At 34.1% G+C, this 11,886-nt stretch overlaps 1 pseudogene; it reads right to left on the bottom strand.

Moving 5' to 3' along the window:
• Nucleotides 1-747: 747 nt before the first annotated feature.
• The window catches only part of LOC107564864 (carboxypeptidase Q-like), a 58,231-nt pseudogene continuing 47,092 nt past the window's right edge, over nt 748-11,886 (bottom strand).

Consider the following 11,886-nt stretch of genomic DNA (forward strand, 5'->3'; position numbering starts at 1 on the left):
CATAGCCTGAAATAACCTCAACTTGTCATAGAAATGGTCAAATTATTTTATGTTTTGAAAGACTTATTGACCTTGACACATCATCATGAAGATCTGCAGGGGTCCTCTTTATGATATCTTTTTTCATTTTCCTAAATGTTTCTGCATGTTGGTTGCAAGTTTTTATATTATTATTATTAACTACTTAAGGTATTATTTTCAATAATTTCATTCTTTAATTAGGTTTATTTCTACATTATAATTTCAAAACAGTTGTGTCACCCTGACATTTTTACTTAAATGTCAGAAAAAATATATATATCAAGGTGAATTTAATTCAGAAATGAAAAACATGCTATTCATAGAAGAGATGTATTCAGGTCACTGTGTACATAAATGGCATTGTTAATGTCTTTATGTATATATTATATCAGATGGCAACAAAAATAAGTGTCACGTTACGTCACTAATTTGGTAATTACACTGACAAAAAGGAAAACCACTTACTGCTCTTGGCTGGACAACTAACTAACTAACAATAATCCATCTGAAAGCGACCATTAACAAACTTAGACTAAAAAAGGAAAATGAATTGTAAAACTGATTTCAATCAAATAAATCAAATGAATATTAATGCAATGCATTTAACAATTCTTTTAATTTCAAACAATTATTCAGTGGAACCATGGAAAAGATTCACTCATTTATTACTTATTACTTTTCTTCACATGTAATTCAATCAGTGATTTTTTAGCTGTAAGTTGTGAACTACTTGCAACACAGCAAATTAAAGTTTGAGTTTATCTGTCCTGCTGCAGCTGAAAATAGAACATTATGAATTAGCATTCCAATATATTTAAATTAACTTAATTAACATAATTACATTAACTTTTTTTTTTTCTTCAAATCTTCCCACGGTTTGCATGTTCGACACACTTGTTCTAAATCATCCAACAGAACATAATAGTGTTAGTATGATAAGGAAGTGTACTTTATGCTGTTGGAAGTACTGAGCAGCTCCCACCCTGCCTGGCTCCTCTGCGGACCACAGCACCGTCCTCAGTGTTCTTTTGGGATGCAGCCCTGGGGACCCAAGCAATTGACAGTATGAGCCAACCACATAATATTTCAGAATACATTTTCATAATGCAGACACTGTAATATTGCCTCAGTGGCTAAGACCAAGGTTAGTCACTTTCACCAATCGGATCTTTAGCAGAAAGGGGCAAGAGAAGATTACATTTATTTTTAAAATAAAAGTGCATTTGTAAGGTCAGGTTGACACATCAGAGACGGCATGCTGACATATCTGGGAAGGCAATGATAGATGATCCTGGCCATCCAGACAGTTGCATACTGGGCACTTGATAACTTGTCTGTACTTCCAGCAGAGCAGAATCTGTGAGAGATATTTCGGGCTTAATTGTGTTGGGCTTTCTTGACGATTCAGACGGTAGAGCTGTCCATACGTGCATCCATCTCCTAAACTGCAAGGTTTACATGGGAAAAACTGGTCAGTGTGTCCAAGTCAAATGGCACAGCAGAGGATGCGGCCAAGAGAACGTAATAGACCAGAACATGGTGCAACGAGTAGATTTATGGATTCTGAGTAAATAGCTTACACTGTTGCAATAATAATAAAAAAATACATACTAGAAACAGAGCCAAGGACTCGATGAACTGAATGTTGTTTATCATTTAAAATGTTGTAGAGAATACTTACTCTACCAGCAGTGAAATGAATCATGTTGTCTGTGGTTATTGTGCACCATTATAGCTTTACTTTGCCAGAGTTTGTGGCCCATTGCCAAGAGAAAGATGTTAAATACAAATGAGCACAACCCTTAGTATTGCCTCTGCAATAAAGCAACAACAGAGAGGAGAGGGGCCAAGAGACTCACATCACATTGCATATTGACACTCAGCAGGAAATGTAATAATCTCCATTATAACAGAAATAATAAGTTACTGCACCTGCCCAAAAAACCATATGCATACAGTCTGAACTATAAACATTTTCCAAACACTAATCTTTTTACAATTATTTAAAAAAACAGTAATTAAAAAATATCAACACAACTAGAGGTTCTGGTGAAAGACATCAAAAGACATCAAATACATGAATAAAGAAGAAAGTCAGATATACGCACAGTGACCTACATTTAGTTTTCGAGCATTGAAAATGGGTAAAATTCAACAATTTGCACATGGAGACACATTGAGATCCCCATATCGCTGAGACCCTACCATATAACATTAAAAACGAAGATACCAAAAGAAAAGTCTGTTACGAATCAGAATCTAAAATCATGTTGAGACACAGTCATGCAAACTCTTTTAGTTATAAAAAAAAATGCAAAAAGTGCCCATTTTCCCATGTGCCCATTTTTGAACATAATGCAACAAGGATTGTTAAAGTCAACAGAGTTTACTAATATACCTACTAATCTCAGTGAAAAAATAACATAATGATGCTGCCATCTTTATAAAGTCATTTTCTCCCCTGTAATTTGGCTCAACTCTCAAGTGAAAATTGTCATTTTGACCCCCCTCTACAAAATAGTGGATAACTCAGTAAATATCCATCCATGGCATTTAATGTTTTGGCTTTAATCACTGTTAGTGTTTGCCTTTCTTCAGAAAAAAAATTAACAGAATCAAACACTTTAGCCTGGTAACCTTCTGAGATTGGGTTGATATGACAGAGAATGGCCCTATAACTTTTCTCATGTGCATATCTCAATCACAGGCAGCTGTATTTAACAAAATATTTAGTCATGTGATGGAGAGAGAGAGGTTCTCAAAATGTTAGACAAAAAGGTTCTTCTATGGCATCGTGAAGCACCTTTATTTTTAAGAGTGTAGCGCCCTGGCCCACAGCACCACCTTAAAGAGAACGAGAGCAAAAAGCATACAAATGAATAGTAAAATAAATATTTAATAACATATTTTCTCTGCATTGTTTCCTTTTTTATATAAGTTACACAATTGTTTATTCATGTATAAAAAGAGTTTACATAACACGCTGTATAGGGAAAAAAGGCAACCTTTTCCAGATGTTGACTGTCAGTCTAAATGGATCTTGTCAAACACAGGCCACAGTGAAAGCCTTTAAACTGATGCTCTAGATTAGATTTAAACTCTAAACATCCTCCTCTCACCTCCCATAGTTCTAACACTAGCTAAAAATATCTTTCTACTCCATTGAGAGCATCTTCTACCACTTTACATTCACTTTCGGCAGAGCTGCATAAACTTTAGGAATATAGCTTACAAATAACGCTCTCCAATTTTGTTTTATACTGTCAATCTGCCGTTCATACAATAACCTGCATGGGCTGGTCAAATTGTATGGCGATTTTAAAAATCATGAATATTTGGGAAATAACCGGCCATTACAGGCCATTTTGACAAATGTGAATGACATTTTGCTTTTTTGAAGATTGCATTTTGAAGATTATTGTTGAATAATAACTTGAATGTCTCTTTTTTTCTCACTCAAAGTCCTTAGTAGACTCGAGAAAAAGTCATTTTGTCTACTTTAATGGTGCTCTTTGTCCTTTTCGATGGGTCCTTTTTAAAAGTCCTCCATCGAAAAGGACAAAGAGCACCATTAAGGTAGACAAAATGACTTTTGCACTATTTCTCAAGTCTACTAAGGACTTTGAGTGAGAAAAAAAGAGAGACATTCAAGTTATTATTCAACAATAATCTTCAAAAAAGCAAAATGTCATTCATGTTCGTCAAAATGGCCTGTAAAAGCAAAAAAATACAATACTATTCAAATGTTTGCAAACAGTAAATGACAGTAAAGTATATTGTTACAATTTTTTTAAATTTCAAATAAATGCTGTTCTTTTCACCATATATATTAAGCAGCACAACTTACTTTCTACCTTGATAATAAAAAGAAATGTTTCTTGAGCACCAAATCAGCATATTGATATATGAGCATAATGATTCCCGAAGAGTCAAGTGACACTGAAGGATGGAGCAAGGGCTGCTGAAAATTCAGCTTTAGCATCACGGGAATAAATTAAAATTTAAAATCTATTAAAATAGGAAATAGGAAAGGATATAATACTGTTCTTAGTGTATTTTTGATCAAATAAATGCAGCCTTTTGAGACTTTTAATAAGAGATTTCTTTCAAAAACATAAAAATATTATCAACCCCAAACTTTTGAATAGGAACAGATCAAATAACATTTTGAGTAAATAATGGGTAAATAAAGATTTTTTAATCATTGAGGGAATTCCTGCAAGAAAACACTCTTTGGTCACATGAAATGTAGACATAAAAATGACAATTTCCAGTATTACACAGCATCTTTGTCAATGTCTAGTGTAACTTCTGGTAATTCCTGTAATTCTCTTCAAAGCCAGCTCACAAACAGAAGCTATTTTCCACTTCTTTCAAGTACAAAATGCAAACAAACAAAAAGTATACCAGATTTCTTCAGAGATTGTTGTTAGTGCAAACACTGAATACATTACTGGTTTGGCGAGAGGACCAGCCTAATTTGATGTGGTCCTCAAATATGGAACTGATGGATTAACCTAAACATGTTAGGTTAATCCTTATTAATATAAATATTTTTCTAATTGCCGTTTTGGTTTTGAATATATTTCAGACTATCTAGTGTAATAATACTGTCAGTGTAACCATGCTAGCCAGCCAAACACTTGAGAAAAAGAAAAAGAAAAAAGAAAAAGACCCAGGAATAGACAAAAAAAAGAGGGATTTAGTGGCGATTACTGAGACAAAGAGAGATCTGTCTCCAGATTAAACTTAACTTCCTATTAACTATGTGACAGGGTGGAATGTAAGGGCTGACTGAGCTCATAATTAAACACTATCATGTCACCGTTAATGAGCTCTGACAGGATGAGGCTATTAATTATGAGGCACTGAAATATGAATGAGTAAGTGAAATTAAGAGAACGCACAGGGAGAGGATGACTTGAGCCTAATGAGCCCGCAATCCAAGGGGAGTCATACTGAAACACATATTCAATATCCTGCAGTAAATCTTGACCAGACAGGGGCCAAAACCTGTAACTAGCTGAGCAATCAAGATGTGTATATGAAAATGAAAACACATGCTAATCAAATAAAATGTAACCTCAGCTTGATATTTTCAGTGAAATCATCAAATCATATATCTTGTTTAAGAGATTGTTCACCAAAAAATGAAAATTATATCATCATTTACTTACACTCATGTCATTCCAAACCTGTATGACTTTCTTATTTTTTAAGAATGTTGGTAAACAAACTGTTTTGGTTACCATTGATGTCCATTTGGTTTTGGTGGGGTGGGGGACAAAAAAAAATACTGACTGAAAATGTCAAAAAAGTTTTTATGAATTTTCATTTTTGAGTGTACAATTCTTTAATGTCTTAATGCTATTGTAAAAGTTTGATTAGTATTTTATATTTTATATACAGTATTTTATGTGAAAGAGAGAGAGAGAGAGAGAGAGAGAGACGGAAAAATATGCAGTTTCATCTGCTTTTCTGAAACATGTAATTATAGAGGTTAATAGGGGTCTTACAGAATAAGGTTTTCCTTCCAAATACCTAGGAATGCCATAAAACACATCAAAACTTTCAACATATGGTAAAAACTGAATGATTGCAGCAACCAAAAAATAAAAAAATAAAGTAGAAATGTTTTCTGGTCCACCACAACAAAAATGCTGTCCATAAACAAAAATGTGCATATTCTGACCAGCCTGCCATCATACAGACATGTAACATATGTTTACCTACACTGGACATCTCATTTGGACACACTTCCAATATGATTCTGGTTGGGGAAAAAAACACATTTCAAGTCCAAAAACATTTTAAATACAGGAGATGTTCTTATATTCTCAAATGTATTGACACTGTATGTTTACAGAAAGGGAATTGTGTAACGGGGAAGTCGTCATAAATACGCCTGCGGACAGACTGACAGAAAGACAGAGGTTACACAAACTGTCCCTCATTCATTCTCTCCACCCCCACCACTTCCTGGAACTCCATTATTGTGTGTATTGAAAAGAGTGTAGCATTTAGCGCAAAACCAGAGAGTGGTTTAAAGAACGTGTCGTAAGAGAATGAGCAAGCGTTAGAGACCAGATGAGGGGAAGAACTCGCTGTGAAATGAACAGCATGCACGCTCTTCCACAATTCAGTAAACCATTCACAAACCACCTTCAGAAGACTTTGTTGTAACTCAAATCATCATGAAATGGAAGAGGACAAAGCAAAAAAAAAAACTAGACACACAGTGATGAAATGTCTAACCAGATCCTAGAAATGTTCAAGATGTTGTTGCCTCAGGAACAGTCAGGAATGAAAATCTGATTTTCATGAAGATCAGACTTAATTCTCTCAAAATACAGCACATAGCTCTGTTTCAAAAGTTTTAAAGACATTTAAAAGGAATATTCTGGGTTCAAAACAAGCTAAGCTCTATCACAATACATAATTTGTGACATACTGTTGATTATCAGAGAAACTAACTTTGACTCGGGCCTCAGTTTGTAAAAACTGGTTCCAGTAATGCACTTACAATGGACGTTTATCAGGCAATGGTTTCTGGAGGGTTTAAAAGCAGAACATTTTCAAATCAAATTTAGCTGAAATTAATCAAATAATTATAATTGCATACATAATTAACATATACCAAGACCTCAAAAGAGGTCTGAATTAAATTACTGAATTATTTCAATTTATGCAGATTAAAGCATTGAATAGACATCACCAAAGTGCCTTTAAAAGAAAAATGGTAACACTTTACAATAAGGTTCATTAGTTAAACATTAGTTAATATATTAACTAACATGAACTAACCATGAGCAATACATTTGTTACTGTATTTACTAATCTACGCTAACGTTAGTTAATAAAAATACAGATGTTAATGTTAGTTCACAGTGCATTAACTAATGTTAACAAGATTTTAATAATGTATTAGTAAATGTTGAAATTAACATTAACAAAGATTAATAAACGCTGTATACGTGCAGTTCATTATTAGTTCATGTTAACTAATGTAGTTAACTAATGAACCTTATTGTAAAGTGTTACCAGAAAAATATTTTGATTGTTTTTGTTATTGTATTATATAAGACAAGCATACTAAAATAGTCTAAAAATATCAAAGACAAAATACACGATGACAATAATATACCCAATGACCTGAAGGATATGTGTGTTCATTCAAAGAAAGGTTTTCCTATGAATTAATTAGTAGAAAAGTCCATTTCTGCTCTGCCTCTCCTATAGGGACAAAGAGTGGGTTATCCTACTCACATTCCTGGGGGGTCATCAAACCAGTGATATCATGATTAGTTGTCATGGTGACCAAAGGGGGGATGGTGTTCAGCAGAAATCCTGGCATCCAGTTTATTGAGTGAGGGGACTGTGACGATTTGTTAATCTAATGAATAATTGATTTGTTAAATCAAATAAAAATTAGTGTGTCAGATTGGTCGAGACGCTACACTTATTAGTGGCCAACAGTCCACAGCAATTCATTTTGCAATCAAATCTGTCAATCTGTCAGATATGCTGTTCACACAGAAACACTACATTTTTCATAAGTTAAAAGACAAGTCCCGTATTATTGTTATTATTATTGTTATTAAAAAGTCTAAAATGTCAAATATTAAACATATTTTTAAAAAATGCACTCCTTACATATTGTTTTCTGAGTTTGATTTGTTTAGTTACTTTTTTGTAACTAAAGACTATTTAACGCAAGTGATTGAAATCATATTAATTTAAGACCCCTTAAAGTTTTATCGCAACTTGGATCGCATATTCATCATTCATATCGCATCATCACTTCTGTATGACTAAAAAGGTTTGTGTGCCAACAGTAACCGATTTCCCCACAGGGTTTTTTTCTGTCTCTGAAGACAAACTTCATGACCCTTTAAAACAATTACAGAGAAAAATGTCACTGGGTGAAATGGTATAGAAATGTTCATACCCTTAGAATAAAGTATTTAAGTCTGATGATACACACTTTTCCTATTGAGAATGGGTAACAAATTTCTATCTGGATACTTTAGATCGGTCGCGGGCCCTGTGTCTCACCTGGTTGCCCATAGATGGCAACATACACATTGCTCAAAAAGTTGCCCCGTGTATCATCAGCCTTAGGCCTTTGTAATATTATGGATGGATGATCCCTTACGAAAAAGAAGTTTATTCAAGTGTGCTATTAGTATACTTCTTTTAAACTAAAAATAGGAAAGTATACTTTTAGTCTACTTTGTATGTACTTCTCAGAAATGGGCTTTATGTACTTCTCAGAAATATACTTAAAATGACATTTAAGTATACTTGACTTATACTTAGAAAAAGTCTAAATATATTTTAGCTATAATTGTGCTCATAGAATCCGTGTTTTCATTGTTATACGGTAGGGGGTGGTAGTACACATCTTCTGTACAGAATTTCCAAAAAACACAAGTGAAGAAGAAACCGAAACAACAGATGCTTCCACATGTAATCTAGCACGATCATCAGACATAAAACAGCATCAAAACTGTGTAACATTATGGAATAAAATGTCGACCAATGAAGAGGTAATAATGACTGTCAAGCTTTTGGGTGTTGATCGACTCTATCTATGTTTTGATTATCATTCTAAATCCAATTCTTAGTCTTTTTTCAGCTTTTTGTTCAAAATTGTGTTTATTTCTTTATTTTTTATTTATGAAACTTATCCACTTTCAAGTGTTTAAAAAAGAATGCATGAAGCTAGAATAAAATGTTTTTGTTTACAAGCAGATACCCTGTTCTTTTGATGTTTTGTATGTTCAGATATTCATGTAACAAAATATATACAAATGAATACCTAAATAGGGACATAGTAGTATACTTAAAGTATGATGTAAAGTTCACTAAAAGAAAACTTACGAGTATACTTGCAGTATAAAACTACTAAACTAGTACTTTACTGAGACTATACTTCAAAGTGTACTAAAAATGCTACTACACGTATTTAATTAGTAAACTATCAGTATACCTATGTTCACTTTTAGTATAGTTGCAGTACAAACTAAACATTTTGATGTAAACTAGTTGTGTACTCAAAGTTTACTACTGTTATACTTAAAGTATGCTTAAAAGTATACTTTTATATACTAGAAAGTGGGCCAATTTAGTCCCAAGGAGTATTGAAATAGTAAACTTACAAGTATACTACTTGTACACTGATATTTGTATACTTACCACATAAAGTATTAACTTCTAAATAAAAAATGTAATCAGCATTTGCATGGTATTAACTGCTCTGGAATAAATGTCAGCCAATTCCACTACCAGAAAACAAAACACAACATTCCACAAACGCCACTGCATGAATTCAAGAACACACACACAATTCATTCAACAAAATGTTGAAAAAATCTCTACTGATCTGACCAGATGAGCCATTGGCAGTTTAAATCCAGCACTTATTGCGTTTCATTTTTCTGCTCAGCCCAAAAATTACGTCTGCCAAAAATAAAGTGATTTTTTTCAGGTCATCCAGCCACTCTGTGAATTGAAGATATGAGAACAGACTGATCAAATACACAGATGTGCGTAATGAGGCAGACATCACACACTGAAGCTGTTAAATTCACTCTCAAACTCCCCAAAAAACACTGACATCAAACAGTTCAGTTCCATTCAGTTACAGAATTGGAAAGTTTTCATGCCTGCGTTGTACCAAATGACTACAAACACTACAAAAGAGAACGCAGAGCGCTTCCTCAAAGTTCAGATTGGACGTTCTCACTAATATTCAATTTTAAATTCACTGAAGATTGTTATTATGTATTTTATTTCACGTTCCTACTAAATTGGACACTTGGGAGGATTTTGTTCTTGAAGTCCAAACCCCTAAAACCTAGAAAAACTATTATTTTGTGTGGCAGGATATGAGGTCATCTGCAAGCTGGTCTCATTTCCTTTCGCCTCCTCAGAAAACTGAGCCATTGATGATTAGCAGTCATGGCCATGTGCATTATATTAAAGTGCTGTTGGTATTATAAGTGATTTTAACCAGTTTTAGCAAATCAAAACATTAACATTTTTAGAAATATTAGAAATTAGTGCCAGACTACCAGCCTTGAATATTTTCACATCTCAAGGCTGGATGAATTTTGCCGAAACAAAATAAAATTATATAGGTTTCTTGTTTATAGACACTCCAGAAATGTCATGTCATTTTTTTGAGAGAACATCAATGGCAGCTCACTTGGTGCCCTTATTTAATTACTGAATTGAATAATGAATTAACTAATTCAAATGGAAAATTTGATTCAGCATTTCACATTAATGACACCCTTTTAATGTAAAAAAAAAAAAAAGATTATAAAGTACACCAAGATATATTTTTTTATATTCTTTTAAAACCAGATGACAGTTAGGATAGGTTTATGCAAGGGGTATTTTTGCCCGAGGTAGTGGGACAAGATGGGCCACTCTCATGATTTTTAATGTTGTGCAATAAAAAGAAATTAACAAATGTTTCCATTTAGTTCCCCTAATATAATGGATGATGCATCATCATTATCATCATGATATACAGTGGGTGTAGAAAAGAATCACCCCCCTTTAAAATAATCAGATTTTGGCTGCGTCTACACTGGCACAAAAAATCCGATCTTTCGCTCACATCTGACACAGATCGGAATTTGTTGCACACGTGTAAACACAAAAACCCGCACGAGAGCTGATTTTTTTTTGCATCCGATCTGAGCCACTTCCAAATGTGGATTTTAATCGGATACACATCTGATATCTGGACATCCGACCTACATCTAAACGTACATATCCGATTCTCCACAGAACTCCAAATGCGAGGGCGACACGTTTGCTCATAAAGATTTTTAATGGCGTTTTAATGCCGGCGTGCTGTATGCGCTTGCATTTTATTGAGATGGAAACTTTTTATAGGTAAGAAATTGCACAGGAGCTGGTTTTCAACCCCCGCCCCATGAATTTTGAAAATACAACAGCTAAAAGCTACATATATTTCTCCGCAATGAGGGGATAACTTGCGTGCATGCGTTCTCTCTCTCTCTCTCTCCTTAATTCGAATTCATTTCAATAAATATCATCTTTATTTCACGAAAGAATTCTACCTCTAACGAGCTGTAGATAAAATAGTCAAAAATTACCGTTATTTTCCGGTCTTTATCCGTTCAGTCAGATTTTGTGCTGCAAAACATCCATGACAGCCATTGTCCATGCTGGCAAATAATAATACTTGAATTATATAAATAATTTTAATAGCACGGCCATTTAAAACCCGAGGGTCTACCATGTGCATAGTAAAGCGATCACTGCAGACAATCATTTTGGGTGGGAATTAATGTAAACAGAGATATCGGATACCAGTCGTGTCTAAAGTGAATGTAAACAGACGTGCCAAAAAATCGGATATGGTCAAAAGATCGGATCTGTGCATTAAGACTTATAATGGGACGCAGTGTAAACGCAGCCTTAGTTGCTTTGCATCCTGAAATGAAGACGGACACAGTTTTTGTTTTATCCAGCTGTATTTACTTATAATATCCAAGTAAAAGATATAAGACCAACGTGTCAGAAAAAAAAAATAAATAAATGAAAAAACAGAATCACTGAGTTGGAAAAAGAAGCACCCCCATCCTAAAAATGACTTGTAAACTCAAACAGGTGTAGCTAATCACCTTCTCGATGGCACACAAAGCCATTTGACTTTCAACTGTGATCAGCTGTGGTCATTTTGATTAGCTCAGCATGAAAAGAGATTTCCTGGAGCCTTTCAGTCCTTGGTAGTGTAACTGAAACAAACAATCAACTATGGGCAGCAAGGCACTGTCAAAAGATCTCTGGGTTAAAGTTGTGGACAGGCACAAGTCAGGAGAT

This window comes from Sinocyclocheilus grahami, unplaced genomic scaffold (genome assembly GCF_001515645.1).
Source record: "Sinocyclocheilus grahami isolate Dianchi unplaced genomic scaffold, SAMN03320097.WGS_v1.1 scaffold967.1, whole genome shotgun sequence".
Classification (NCBI taxonomy): domain Eukaryota; kingdom Metazoa; phylum Chordata; class Actinopteri; order Cypriniformes; family Cyprinidae; genus Sinocyclocheilus; species Sinocyclocheilus grahami.